We start from the raw sequence: 15,822 nt of genomic DNA, 5'->3' as shown, positions 1-15,822 counted from the left end.
AGCTGTTCATATTACATAACTCTGAAGGGCCAACTCATATAAGCCAATGCACAGGCATGTCCAAAGCAGCAAGTGCGTACAAAACGCCCCTGCAGCTGTAATTCAACACAGTAGCCGTTACATTCAATTACGATACATAACTCGCCGCTTGATCATTCACCGAGCTCGTCAACATAAGCTCCTTTTACATTCCCACCCTGCTCAAAATACGCAACACGACACATTTAATCACATCATTTCAACACACGAGCAAAAACAGCTGTCTCATTCAGCCTAAAATATGGATTCCACATGCATTTTCAGTTAGTTAAAGATAACGCGCCCAACTGACCTCTCGGAACATGCAGCTGAACGTCTGCGGCAAAGTTTCTAACTAGCACTGGCGCTGCACGCAACTTCAATGGTCACAGATTGCCTATTGGCGAAAGACACCGTCAAGTACGCGGCTTATTATAACGAAAGCATGCTGCCAGCAAAATGAAACCTTCTGTTACGCGACTCCTTATTTGAACAGCGCCCTGTACTCAGTAGACTGGCAAACTGAATAAATTCAAGCACAGGAAGCGCACGCTAAGCGCACTCCGCATAAGCTCGAAATCATGTGCTGGCTAACAAACCATTTTATGCGGCCCCTCGCTTCAGTTCTTATTGAACATTGTTCTGGTAGCATTTGCGATTTTCAAAGCTCTTACGGATAGCGGCAAGTGATAAGATCACATGCAGTTATCGCGGCGACTGGGTTTTTCTACTGACATCGAGAGACGCCGAGTGCTTGCCTAGTCCGTTGTCAATCGTGTCGGATATGCGTCGCGACGACTTTCTGCCGATAGCATGCCACATGAGCATATCATATTGACGGTAATTAGAGAGAGGAACAGCGTAAGTTAGTAAGATAGAATTCACCTACCATGGATGATCTGTTGTTATATCCAGCGAATCACGAACGACTGTCCTGATTTAGCGGCGGTGCAAGATGGCTGGCACACGATCTCTCTTTGGTCACTGCCTACTGGACGTATCACCTTTCTCCGATGCTGTGCTGTTCCGCGATGTTGTGCGCGCGCGCGGTGGGCAACTGCGATTGCGAAAGTACAGCGCTGGCTCCGCTTGCCTTTGCACTGTAGCAGCCTATTCCCTTAAAAGCAAAAGGGCGTGATATTTCCTGAGTGTGCGTTAGTGATACATCACCATTTTCGGGGCCAACCTCATACAGTTAAAACAGGAGCTTACTATACGTTTTGTTGTCTGTTGACGCAAGCGTTGAAAGGGCATTCTGCTCTCTCTTAGAAGGGCAGAGTGAAATGACCAATCACTCTCTCTTTGCTGACGGAGTGAACAATGCATTTCACTCCACACGACATTTTGTGAGAGTAAAAGAGTACATTGAAGTGTAAATCGGCCTCTTTACTCCTGCGATACTGTCCCAACTTTGAGAGTGAAGGAATAAAAGCCGCTGCCTCAACACCCACACAAGACCGCGGTAGATTGCGCTGTGACACAGGATGAGTGGGCTTGCCGTCCATGGGGAGTCTGCGTGAATCTGAATGGGTTTAATTTCTAAGTCTAGAACGAGTGGTATTCGTTAGATGTAACTTTAGTGAGTCCATGAATCTTTAAATAAGTCTTAGTACGTTCTGTTTATTTTGCCTAGCTCTTTCTTCTGGCAATGTCTATTCATTGCCACGCATCGCTCGGAGCATTGTCAATAAAATAGAAAAATTGGAAACGCTTCTCTTGCAACATAATCCTAAATATGTGTTATAACTGAAACTTGGCTTCCTGATCAAATTGGTGATGGCGAAATTGTGCCGTGGGCAACAGGTTGTACAGACGTGATAGGGGTTCCTGTGGTGGTGGCGTTGCGTTGATAACAAAGGATAATATTGAAGTTACTGTTGCTGACCAAGTCTATGATCATGAAAGTTTGCTTCTAAGGGTGTCACTACAAGGTGACACGTTTTTTGTCTGCGCTGTTTACCGACCTCCAAATGCTGATGTCCTGTTTTTGAGCAGTTTATATGATCACCTGCTAAAACTCCGTGACAAAAACCTAATTATAACTGGAGATTTTAACCTGTCATCCATTGATTGGAATAACATGCAGTATGGATATTCTGTAGCGTCTGACGTTCTAGTTGATCTAATGCTTACTTTTATTCTTGATCAGATTGTGAGAGCTTACACCCGTGGAAATGCAATTCTGGATCCCCTATTTATTTCTGCAAAATTTTGCTTGGGAACAGTACAGGTTGAACCTGGAATTTCTGACCGTAACCTGATATGTTTCTGCTGGACTAGATATACGGAGATGCAAACGGAAAAAAAGCCCTCCAGCCACAGTAAAAGACTCTAATAGAGCCGATGAGGTAGCAGTAATCGATTATTTAGAAGAGCATCTTGTAGTTAGCACAAGCAGCGTTGAAAGCCTGTGGCAACAGTTTTATTCTGCAGTTACGTTCTGCATTCAAAATTTCATACCGTCAAAAAGACTGCAAAAGCACCGTCGAACCCCCGGGTTAGTCGGGAGATAATACAAACCAAAAGAAAAATTAAGGGCCTGAGAAATAAGCACAAAACATTCACTCCACAATTTATGGAGCTAATGCATGATCTGCAATGTAAAGTAAAACATGCAAGAAGAAACTTCTTTAGCAACACTATTGCCGACTTCATTAAAAGTGATCCCAGAAAGTCCTGGCGCTACCTCAGCCAAAGTAAAAAAAAATTCAGAAACTCAAAGTTGATGATAAAATTCTGGATGACTCAACTTCTATTGCAGAGACGTTTAATCAGTACTTTCAATCTGTATTTCAAAACGCGATGAATATCACCTGCCGAATGTTTCTGCTGTATTAGAATATGAATTGAATATAACTAGCGAGGGGGTTCTTGCCATGCTATTGAAGCTAGATAATAAGACATTTACTGGCCCTGACGGACGGTCAAATGCATTTTTAAGGTGTTAAGCTCAACAAATCTCAATTTTTTGCCCACAATGTTTAACTTTTCAATACCTTCTGGTGTCGTACCAGCCGACTGGCGTATTGCCCGTGTGGCACCTGTGCGTAAAGCCGGTGACCGGCTGTTTCCCAAAAAGTACCGTCCTGTTTCTGTTACTAGTTGTTGTTGCAAGCTTTTGGAACACATAGTCGCGAGTTTTATTCAGGTATTTGAAACTAAAAACAATATTTCGTCTCCCCATCAGCACGGTTTTCGAAAGGGTCTATCTACAACCATATAGCTTATTTCGACGGTACACGAGATATCGAATTTACTTGACCAGTCTGGTCAAATTGACATTCTGTTTGTAGACTTATCGAAAGCCTTCGATAGACTGCCTCATGGAAGATTATTGTATAAATTAGAATGTATAGGGTTACCTTTGTACATTATCCAGTGGATTGCTTCGTAACTAGTTGATAGAAAGCAGTTCGGGGAAATTGATCATTGTCCGTCTAGTGCGCTGTCTGTTACCTCGGTCATTCCACAGGGGAGAGTGTACGTCCGCTACTGTTCCTTCTTTATGTTAATGATTTGGTGGACGTAGTGCCTCATGATGTATCCATGAGAATGCTGATGATTGTGCTGTTTTTAAGAAATGTTCATCCACAAATGATCATTTCTTTCTGCAAAAAACTCTTTTGGCAATCGAATATCGGTGTACACGAGGGGATGTAGCACTGAATTCGGAGAAAACTGTACTTTTACGTGTCACAAAGAAAAAAATGACCTAGTTCTTTTTCTTATCAGCTCCATAGCCAGCCTGTATTAGTAGTTTCCCAGTACAAGTATTTAGGCGTGACTCTAACTAATAAGCTAGCTTGGTCGGAGCACTTATTGAACATTTGTTCATCAGCTCTGGGAAGCTTTTGTTCCTTAAAAGAAAACTTAAACACGCTCCACCAAGATGTTAGCTTACAATACATATATTCGGTCAAAACTAGAGTATGCTGCTGAAGTTTGGGCTCCCCATTATAATAAGGATGTAATGCAGCTCGAAAGAGTCCAAGGAAAGGCAATAAGATATATTTTTGATACAGAAAGCACGATCCATCATCCTTATTGATGCGGAAGTGCAATGTACCGACTCTCGAGGTTCGCCGGAAAATTAGTCGTCTTGGCTTTCTTCACCACTGTCTTGCAACGAAAGCTAAATTAATACTTCCCAATTACACAAAACCTTTAACTACAAGGACAACTAGACACAGCCATAAATGCTCTTTACCGCCAATTTTCGCTAAGACCAACGCACACAAGTACACTTTTTTCCCCCGAACAGTGTCCGAATTTAATTCGTTGCCCCGCCAGCTTTTTGAGTCCGCCGACTTTGTGAAGGTGCTCGAGTCCCAGATTGTAAACTTCGACGGTGGACCTTTGCTACATTCTTCGTGTTCTCTTGATTTTTGTTGTTGATCTTCGTTTCATTGTATGTATCCTTTGTAGCCCCTCCTGCTAGTGCCAAATTACTGGCCTGCAGTATTGTGTAAATAAACAAGTAAAAATACATAAGTAAAATGTAGCATAGTGACACGTGCCCTTTGTCTTTTTCCGGGGACCGCCTTCCTCCGGCTAACAAATGTTAAGCGTTATAGGTAGGCGCAAGACGCACGTGCGTGTATGGAAACATTGTCGATGCTTGTAGCCGATTCTTTTTGTCTCCGGTGTTGTCGCCAAACATTGTAATTAGATTCTATTGGCGACGATGCGAATAGTGTTGTACTTTTTTGAATGCATACAAGCACCAGCGATTACACTGGAACCATCGAAGAGCCACGTATAAAAGCCGATGCGCCTGACCGCTCATCAGACTTGGACGATTGACGAATATGCTGCCGCTATCCTTGTGCTGAGTGTTACTTGTTTCGCTAGGCACAAGTTCGCCCAATAGACAGTTAGTTATGTGACTTGCGTTGTGCCATTGTGTTTGCTCACCGCCGCTATAGCGTGACATCTGGTGATGTGTATTCTCGGGTAGAAGTCCGTGCTCCGGGAGAGGTTTTGTAACCTGCAGCTAGCTCGGTGGTCCGGGGCGATGTCTTAGCGTTGTGGGCTTTTGTCACGGCTTCAAGGGGCTGTGCGTTACATGAACGGTGAAGCACCTCCAGCAGATGTCACGTTATAATAACGGTGAAGAACACAGCGCAAGTCACGAAACTAAGTGTTTATTGGTCGCACTTGTGCCCTGCAGAAGAAGAAACACCCAGCGCAAGCACAGCGGTGAGCACACTCATCGAAACCTGATCAGCGGTCACCGCGTCGGCTTTATTTGACCTCGCCGTTGAGTGCGGGAGTTGGCCGACGTTGAGAGGGACCTAGAAAAATGAAGTTGTATTAGATTACGTAAACGAATAGGGCAAAGCAAAATAACAGTAAATAGTCATCGACGGCCGGCAGCAAATCGTAGGCTGTAGCCCGCGGAAGGAACAACGTCTCTCTCTTGATGATTCCCTGGCTTATAACACCTTCGTTCCTTAGCGGTCACGTCATTTTCTTCCAATCATCGAGCCCATGCAGGTGCCGTCATGTTCATCCAATCGTTGGGCCCGTGCAAGTGGCGTCATGTGCATCACTCCTTGGGCTCAAATCTCCAACGCTTGGCTCCGTCAGACGTTGCTTCCTCTCCTAGAAGGCACTCAGTTGGAAAGGACGGGTTGTTTTGAACGACATTGCAGTGCTGCAAACAACTTTTCCTTAGACAAGGGTCAATGACCTCGAATCGTGCCAGCTTCCCGTTGTATTTTTGGGAAACGCCACGCAGGGAGGAGGGGATAAAGCTCCTGAATTAAAACGTAATGACTTCCTCTAAACTTTGCCGCATTCGCTCTGGCCTGCCAGTCCTCCGGGGAGTCGGCCCTCCTGTTGGTTGAAGCGCTTTGTGACGTGACAGAGCGCACTGTTTTGGTCCGTAGAAGAAACCCGCGCTATTACCGGGTATCGAAATCGCACTTTGGTTGGTTTCTGGCGGCGGAGTTTTGGCGGGCAGCGTTTCGCTAGCGCTGGCACCGTTTACGTATTGCGGCGTTGCTTAGCCTATGTTGTGCTTATGGGTGCAACAACTGTGGACGCTAGGGGAAAATACTTTTCATTATTTCATTGGCAAGGAGCAACGTGACTCGCCGAAAGATTTGGCTGCACAAGAGTAGCCGGCCAAACTTTGAAAATGCGCAGAACCCACGCATTTCTGAGGAAAGTAGCCGTTCGTCAGAAGTCACTCGTATTTTTAGGGCGATTTGGTGAGAAGCGTGAGCATCCACAGCCTTTCTTTGCACTAAATAACCCTTTGCACGGTTGTAGTTGGAAGCTCACTTGCTGCTACGAGCGCCGTGCTTCATGCTGTCTCAGCCTCGCCGTTCACGCTTCTGGTTAGCACGCTTTATTATGTTGTTGCCCACATTGATTGGCGCACTCGTTTCGTTGGAGTTGAAACCATTGCTGGGCTCACACACAAAAGTTCCGCTTCATATGTTAGTTCTACTCACCGTTCAGTTACGCGTATTGCATACTGAAGTGACGCGCATTGCTAGACGTCTTAATTTTTTTTTAGTTGGGTTCCGCTGGCGAACTCGAGAATAAAACGGCGGTTCTCGTCGTTTGAGCCCCCACTGTTCATGCTATTCATGCTACTCGCGGTTCAGGTCTAGCTTTTATGTAGCGCACATTAGTGAATGTATTTGTATTTGCGGGGTTGTTACCAAAGTCGGCAGTTACTGTTCCTAGCAACAGTAATGACAGCTACATCTTGAGTCCGCCATGTCTGCGCACCCTAATAAATCAGAATGCAGACATCCTTTAAACACAGCCGAAATTATATTGCGTTCAAAAATGTGGTGAAAATCTAAGCTGGTTGAAAAATTTTTAGCGCGGATAGGTCGGGTAAAAGAAACCTCTAATGAAGAGGCGCGCAATGACCTAGACCATTTTCAACGTTCGACGTTGGTAAAATTGTTATGGCCATGCACACGGCGGGCTGACGTATCAGCATTTCTTATTTTCGAAATTATTTGTAAAATGTCACGGCGTATACTTTCTTCCGCGCCTTGCATCACTGCTCAAAAAGTTGTGGCATACCAAATCTTAGCTTATTCATCTTAGGATAATTTCACCGAAGACCAATTTGAAAGCGAAATCCTTGGGAATTACGGCATCATTAAATGAAGGCCCGATGCGTTACCAAGCGTTTTTATAGTACGAGCAAACGGCGCACGCCTTTCATAGAATGTATCATAGAAGCAGCACACCGCTATCGGTTCATATTATTACGATATTATCGGTAGATACCCGAGAGACGAGCCGCCGTGAGAACGACGACGACGTGGGTCTGTGCCCTTGGCGCGAGTGCATGTCGGCCTGCCGCTCTGGCTCCAGTCTAGTGCAAATAGTCTGTAGATAGCCTCTTTTGTCTGTGTCTTTCTACACGTAACATTCTGGTGGAGGTCAGCGATCCCCGTCCTCGCCACGGAACTCCGGAGTGGTCGGTACGTCGAGCTTGTCACCATGCCTCCCGGTGACGATCCCGCCTCTGCAACGGCTTCGGCTGGTTCGACTGCTCCTGTCGTCACGGTTGCCCAACATCGCTACCCTGGTGTGTTCTCCGGCCTGGAGGGACGGGACGTTGACGAATGGCTCAAGCTATTTCAACATGCCAGCGCTAATAACAGGTGGGACCCAACCATTAGGCTCGCCAATGTCATCTTTTGTGTGCTACCACACAAAACGCGTGTGGTACCAGACGCATGACGACGAGATCAGCAGTTGGGACTCTTTCAAAGAAAAGCTACGGGAACTGTTCGGTGACCCCATTGGCCGCAAGGTTGCCGCGAGAAAGGCTCTTGCGTCTCGCGTTCAGATATCTGCAGAGCCGTACGTTTCCTACATCTTCGACGTCTTGGCTTTATGCCGCACAGTTGACGATGCAATGTCTGAATCAGATAAAGTGTCACATGTCCTAAAAGGCATCGCCGACGACGCTTTCAATTTGCTTGTTTTCGGGAATGTCTCGACAATTGATGACATCATTAAAGAATGCCGTCGCCTTGAACAAGCCAAGAGCCATCGTATCACACACCACATCACGCGGCTGCCCAACACCGCTGCTACGTCGACCTGTGAGGGTCGATCGCGTCAGGCCACCACCTGTGACGACGTTACACGTATTGTTCGCCGCGAGCTCGAGGCCACCTGCTCGCCAGCTTTCTCCACGATGCCTCCCGATCCGCCAGCAACCACGATTGCCATGATTCAGGCCGTAGTCCGACAACAATTTGAGAACATGGGTCTGAACTCTGTGTGTTCTCCGTGTGAACTCCCTACAGAATTGCGTAAATGCCAGCGGTCATGGCGTAGGTGCCGTCTTAGCCCAGTGTCAGCGTGGCCAGGATCGCATTATTGCTTATGCGAGCCGCCTCCTCACACCACTGGAGCGCAACTATTCCATTACGGAACGAGAATGCCTTGCTGTATTCTGGGCGGTAGCGAAGTTCCGTCCTTGCCTCTACGGTCGCCCTTTTTCCGTAGTCACTGACCATCATGCTCTCTGCTGGCTCTCATCGCTAACAGATCCTACAGGCCGGCTTGGTCGATGGGCTATGAGGCTACAAGAATTTTCATATTCCGTACTGTACAAGTCTGGCCGCCTGCACCAAGACGCCGACAGCTTGTCGCATTGCCCTGTTGACGACCCTGACTCCTCCAATATTACCAGTGCTGCTTGCGTATTCTCTGTGTCGCAGCTGCTTCATTTCGCCGACGAGCAACGTCGTGACGCCTACATCAGAGCACTCATCGACCATTTTGAACACTCTCCGGCCGACGCCACACTAGCCTCTTAGTCCTCCGCGACGGTACTCTGTACCGTCGCAACCTTCATCCGGACGGCTCTGAGTTCCAACTTGTCATACCTAAACAACTCCGCTCAACCGTTTCAGAAAAGCTCCACGACGCACCAACGGCAGGATGCCTCGGCGTATCTCGAACCTATGACCATGTGCGTCGCCGTTTCTCCTGCCCGGGCCTTGCCCGTTTCGTACGACATTACGTCGCCGCCTGTGAACTTTGCCAACGACGCAAGAAGCCTTCCCAGCTCCCCGCTGGTTACCTGCAGCCGGTCGACATCCCTGCCGAGCTCTTCCATCGTGTCGGCTTAGACCTTCTCGGCCCATTTCCGGAATCTACATCAGGAAACAAGTGGGTTGCAGTCGCGGCGGACTACGCGACCCGCTATGCCGTAACCCGCGCTCTTCCAACCAGCTGCGCAACTGATGTTGCGGAATTCCTCCTGCATGCTATCATTTTGATTCTTGGTGCTCCGCGTCAATTACTGACAGACTGTGGCCGTACGTTCTTAGCCAAAGCCATTCACGACATCATGCGTGCCTGCTCAATACAGCATAAGTTTACCCCCTCCTACCACCCTCAAACGAACGGCCTCACTGAGCGTTTGAGCCGCACCCTTACAGACATGCTATCCAAATACGTTTCAGACGACCACCGTGACTGGGACCAGGCTCTACCTTGCATCACCTTTGCGTATAACTCTTCCCGTCTCGACACTTTTCTCCTTTTTACCTGTTGTATGACCGTGAACCGATGCTACCACGGGACACTGTGCTTCCGTCCACCACAGCATCAACTAGCGCTTATGCCCGTGATGCCATTGCCCATACTGACCATGCTCGCCAACTTGCGCGCGCTCGTCTACAAGTCTCTCAAGACAAACGAAAGCAGCGCTACGACCTCCGTCACCGTGATGTAAATTTTGCCCCCGGCACCCTCGTGTTGCTTTGGTCACCATCGCGTAAAGTTGGCCTTTGTGAAAAACTGCTTTCCTGCTACACGGGCCCATATCGCGTGCTTCACCAAGTGACAGATGTCACCTACGAAATCGTTCTCACCACACCCACCACGTCCTCTGCTGTCACCACCAGTGACATTGTCCACGTTGCCCGACTCAAGCCCTACAACTCTCCACGTGTCTTGGATATTTAACAGCACCGTGACGGCGCTTTTGCCGCCGGGGGTAGTATTACGATATTATCGGTAGATGCCCGAGAGACGAGCCACCGTGAGAACGACGACGAAGCGGGTCTGTGCCCTTAGCGCGAGTTAATGTCGGCCTGGCGCTCTGGCTCCAGTCTAGTGTAAATAGTCTGTAAATAGCCTCTTTTTTCTTTGCCTTTCTACACGTAACAATATAAAGCCTTGACCCCACGTCTGTGTTTTAAAAAAGTAAAACGGTAATATCCAAAAACAGTCTATGTTGCTGCAATTTTTTTGATGGCCTTGAAGTTCGAATGAAGCTGATCAAAAGGGTCGAGAAACCAACATTCCATCGTCTCACACACCATCTCCACCGCTGATACCGCAGCCGAAGTGATCGCAGTGGTCTCGACAAAGCAGCGCAGCGTGGATACCGGCAGAGCTTGTAGCAACTCATTTATGAACCTCTCCTGTCATAAACGCAACAACCAAATCCTTCAGGCACGCAGTGCGCCGCTCATCCGCCAGGTGCACCCGGCCAAGACTCCGCCCCGGAGGAGCCAAGAGAAGAAGCACCGACATAGGAGACGTCGATACTTCTAGATCATTTAAGGGTTTTAGGAAGGGGCAGGCAAAATCGCCATGCGCTGCAAACGAGAGCGGGATAGCGAACCTGTCTTACGGGTCCGGTAGCATGGTTGACGCGCACTTGCGCAATATAATTGGAATGCGACGGCGAGTAGTTGCGTACGGAGACCTTGGCCGACGCTACTTAATGGTCCGTATCTAACAGATTTTATACATGCTTAGTCGTAGGTTCCAGTGTAATCGCTGGTGCCCGCATACATTCTAGAAAATACAACACTACTCACGTCACGCATGCTGTCTGATGACAAGGTTCGGCGACAACACAGGTAACAAATCGAATGGGCTGCAATAATCGAGAATGTTTTGATAATCGAGAATGTTTTGATAATCGAGAATGTTTTGATGTGGGCATGGTGGTACGACAAGGAAAACAACGATGGGCTTACGCACGCTTTTCTTCATTGTGCAGTTCTTCAGTTCTTCGGTACCTGCACGGCAGTGCGGCTCGACTACGGCTTTCCAGCACCAGGATCCGCCCATCGGCAACGCATCGACTCTTCTGGAAAGCGAGAACGACTTCGCCTACCTTTCGCCCGTCATTCTACCCACAGCCAGACAGCACATGCGCACATTCGTGCACGTGCACAATGTTCACGACTGCGCAGCTGCAAGATCGTGTACAGCATTGGTGGCGAAGGATATAAAACCAGGCCCGGCTGCATCGCTTTTCAGTGGGCATGGTGGTACGACAAGGAAAACAACGATGGGCTTACGCACGCTTTTCTTCATTGTGCAGTTCTTCAGTTCTTCGGTACCTGCACGGCAGTGCGGCTCGACTACGGCTTTCCAGCACCAGGATCCGCCCATCGGCAACGCATCGACTCTTCTGGAAAGCGAGAACGACTTCGCCTACCTTTCGCCCGTCATTCTACCCACAGCCAGACAGCACATGCGCACATTCGTGCACGTGCACAATGTTCACGACTGCGCAGCTGCAAGATCGTGTACAGCATTGGTGGCGAAGGATATAAAACCAGGCCCGGCTGCATCGCTTTTCAGTGGGCATGGTGGTACGACAAGGAAAACAACGATGGGCTTACGCACGCTTTTCTTCATTGTGCAGGTTAGTAGGTTCCCAAAACTACCTCACGCTTCTTTTAAATCTGATGACCTGTTCCTTGTCGTGCTTCCATGCCCAAAAGCCTTGGTTGATCCTTTTTATTCTTTGCTTTTGTTGTTATGTGGTGACGTTGAGAGCAATCCCGGTCCCAGTACAGGTTCGCAAAAAGCGCAATCTTCGAATGCTGTGGAAGAAATTTTGAAAACGCTTAAGGATCTAGACGAGCGATCTATAAGAATGGAAACCCTACAGAAATCTATGGCTACGTCAATATCAGACCTAAAGGAAAAGCAGGAGTCAGTTTGTCAGGTAATATCGGATATAAAAGCCAGATTAGAAAAAGTTGAACAGCAAACTTTTGCAATTGAGCAAAAGCAGACAGATCTCGATGACGTGCGGGATTCCGTAGTCCGCGTCGAAAAGCACACGCGCACACTCCACTCAAGACTAAACGACGCCGAAGACCGCGCTCGCCGGAATAACTTGTTGTTCTACGATGTGCCTGACTCCGCTGATGAAACCTATTCCAAGTCGGAAGAAAAAATACTGAAAATTTTTGCCGACACTTTAAAAGTTGATATTTCTAGTAACAACATAGCCAGAGCGCACAGAATCGGGCGATTTGCCACAGGGAAAGCACGACCACTAATAGTAAAATTTGAAACATACAAATGTAAGGACTTAGTCCTTTCCAAGCGCCAAGTTCTAAAGGATGAAAAAAAAATATCCGTAAGCGAAGATTACTGCCCAGCAACAAGACACTGCCGCAAAAAGTTGATGGAATTTGGAAAAAACACAAAAAAGTCATTCAAGTTGCATTACAATAAATTGATTATCGGTGGAAAAACGTATGTTTACAATGAAGCTCATAATACTGTTACTGAAATAAAAGCTTTCGATAGCACACAGAATGACCTCAGCCCTCGTACTCTTCGCTCTGGACGCGAATTCCCTTTAAAAGAAATATAGGGGAACGAACGGGGAGGTGCTTCTCAGCTGTGTTCTTGCTCGGTGCTTTTCTCGAACATGCGTAGTCTTCTGCCAAAAAGGGACGAACTGTGTGCCATTATTGATGACTGTGACGCTGACATCATTGCGTTAACTGAAACCTGGCTGTCATCTAGGGTAGCCAACTCTGAGTTGTTTTTTTGCAGAAATAAATACGCAGTTTTTCGGAGCGATCGCACCGGTAAAGTAGGCGGTGGTGTGCTTCTTGCAATCAGTGACCGATTTGAGGGCTTTTGTGTGCCGGTTGTTTCAGATTTAGAAATCATCTGGTGCTGCCTTACAATAAAATTTAAAAAGCTACTAATAGGGGTTTGTTACCGATCACCCTCAAGTCCTTTGTCCTTTTGCAATGACCTGTATGACAACTTGAACCAAATAACAATACGCTATCCTGGAGTGCCAATATATCTAATGGGCGATTTTAATTTTCCAAACATCGTATGGTCACCCATCAGTCCGTTTTCTGGGCCCTCATCTACTGAATGTAATGAGTTCATTACACTTTGTTCTGACTTCGGTTTTTTCACAAATGGTCACCTCACCAACGCGAATAACTCGGCACTCAACCTCACTACTTGATCTCGTGCTCACAACTTCTCCCGACAACGTCTCATCGATAATTCACTTACCTGGTCTGAGTGATCATGACATTTTGCACTTCACGCTTACATTCCCCCAGCAGTATCAATGCAAACAACTAAAGACAATTAGAAACTTGAAAAGAGCCAATTTTTCTGCCATAAACTCAAGCCTATGTTCATTTCTTGACGACTTCTTACCGCAGTTTTTTGAACGATCAGTTGAAAGAAATTGGTGTATGTTCAAGACTAAAATTTTAGAATTAATCCATCAGCATGTTCCACTCCAGCGCGTTTATTCTCATAATCAAGCCCCCTGGTATAACAGATTTCTTAATATGCTCTCAAATAGGAAGAGACGCCTTTTTCGCACTGCTAAACGGACGAAAAAGCCTGCACATTGGCTTGCATATAAAAACGCTGCCTCCAACTACTCAATCACTGCTAAAAATACTAAGCACACATTTTTTAGCAAAACCCTGCCATTATTACTAAAAACAAATCCAAAGCGCTTTTGGAGCTTAGTAAAATGTAAACGTGGAAATAAGATTGCATTAACACAGTCTGGTAGTCAGGTTCCCAGCTATCTTTGCGCAGACGTCTTGAACAGCGCGTTTGTGCAATCATTTTCCTCTCCCGCACCTAACAACGAATGTCCCGTCTTACAGGGCTGTAACTTTCCTCTTATGGACCCTATTATATTTGATGCAACAGGAATTAAAAAAATAATCGAAAATTTGAAAATTACTTCCTCCTGCGGTGTCGATGAAATCACCACCAAATTCTTAATTAGCACAGTTGAATATTCATCTATCATATTGCAATATCTATTCTCGCAATCATATAACTCTGGCATGCTTCCGCTTGATTGGAAAACAGGAAAAATCGTTCCCATACACAAATCAGGTGACACTCATAATCCCTTTAATTATAGACCAATTTCTCTTACCTCAGTACCTTGTAAAATTATGGAACATGTAATCTACACGCATCTCATTAACTTCCTTGACGATAATAATTTCTTTACTCCTCACCAGCACGGGTTTAGAAAAAACTTCTCTTGCGAAACACAGCTTCTCACATTTACAAACGATTTACACTCTAACCTTGACGCAGGCTTCACGACGGACTGTATTTTTTTGGACTTCGCTAAGGCATTTGACAAGGTGTGTCATGCTCTACTCTTACACAAACTAAGCATTTTAAACATTGACCCTACAATACTTAGGTGGATCTGTAGCTTCCTTACATCGCGCGTTCAGTTTGTTTCTGCTAATGAATGTACTTCCTCTCTAGCCCCTGTCGGCTCAGGCGTCCCTCAAGGATCTGTCCTGGGCCCACTTTTGTTTCTTATATACATTAATGACTTACCTATTAATATTTCATCAAAAATATGTTTATTTGCAGACGATTGTGTGATATACCGCAAAATTTCCAATAACTGCGATGTAACAGCCCTACAAACCGACTTAAATAAAATAACTGATTGGTGCAGCACGTGGAAAATGCAACTTAACATTAAGAAGTGCAAAACTATGAGGGTTTCTCGTACTAACTCTAGTTCTCCAAATTATTCTCTCACTAATATATCACTTGAATGTGTCACCTCGTATCGTTATTTAGGAGTAACCATAACTAACAATTTGTCTTGGAAATCGCATATTGATATCATAGTGTCCAAAGCTAACCGCACTTTAGGGTACCTACGCCGAAATTTTTCTCGTGCGCCATCATCATTAAAACAATTACTATATACCACTTACGTTCGCTCGCAACTTGAGTATGCTTCATCAATATGGGATCCCTGGCATTCAACACTAATACATACGCTGGAAGCTATACAAAACCGTTCAGCCCGTTTCATTTTAAATAACTTCAATCGGACAGCAAGCGTAACACACATGAAATGTTTATTAAACCTTCCTCTCTTATCCGACCGCCGAAAACACTCACGCATTTGTCTTTTTCACAAAATCTATTATCATAACACCTTTTTACACACTCTTTGGATCAGGCCAGCACCTTTCATTTCTTCTCGTCGTGATCATAATCAGAAGGTTAGCATATCTCATTTCAATACTATCATGGGCGCAAATTCATTCTTACCAATGACTAGCAAAGACTGGAACAGCTTATCCCCTTCATTAACAGGTATAATTAATCCACTTATGTTTAGAAACGCACTTTAAAACGAACTTTTGTAATATACTTACCATTTGTCTTGCCTATGTGTATGTACCTTTCTCTATTGCAGCGTTTTCATCAGTTTTCATCAGCATCATGATCAAAAAGTTAACAATGCATTTTGTAAATCTACTGTACATATTATGTTTTTTTGAATCTCTTTACCATTGTGTACATCACATTTGTTTTTGTATCTTTTGTACCTCTGTTTATTATCATCGGATGTCAACTCAATTAGCAATTATTACTGCTGTTATAATTATTTTTTTTGTTTGAGTTACCTTTACCGATGATTATTTTGTATTCCCTTAGCCCCTCCCCTCTATAATGTACTATGTACCTTGAGGGTAAAATAAATAAATAAATAAA

General features: G+C 45.7%; 1 protein-coding gene and 1 long non-coding RNA gene across 7 annotated transcripts in view; one reads left to right on the top strand and one right to left on the bottom strand.

Annotated features, from left to right (window-relative positions):
• LOC135912444 (uncharacterized) overlaps positions 1-15,822 on the top strand; it is an 861,485-nt gene that overhangs the window by 495,404 nt on the left and 350,259 nt on the right. The window lies entirely within an intron of this gene.
• LOC139054900 (uncharacterized) overlaps positions 1-15,822 on the bottom strand; it is a 53,709-nt gene that overhangs the window by 3,122 nt on the left and 34,765 nt on the right. The gene's annotated exons all lie outside the window — the stretch shown is intronic.

The sequence above is a fragment of the Dermacentor albipictus genome, chromosome 1, assembly GCF_038994185.2.
Source record: "Dermacentor albipictus isolate Rhodes 1998 colony chromosome 1, USDA_Dalb.pri_finalv2, whole genome shotgun sequence".
NCBI lineage: Eukaryota > Metazoa > Arthropoda > Arachnida > Ixodida > Ixodidae > Dermacentor > Dermacentor albipictus.
Note: the sequence above shows the minus strand (reverse complement) of the source record. Positions and strands in the feature narration are given on the sequence as shown.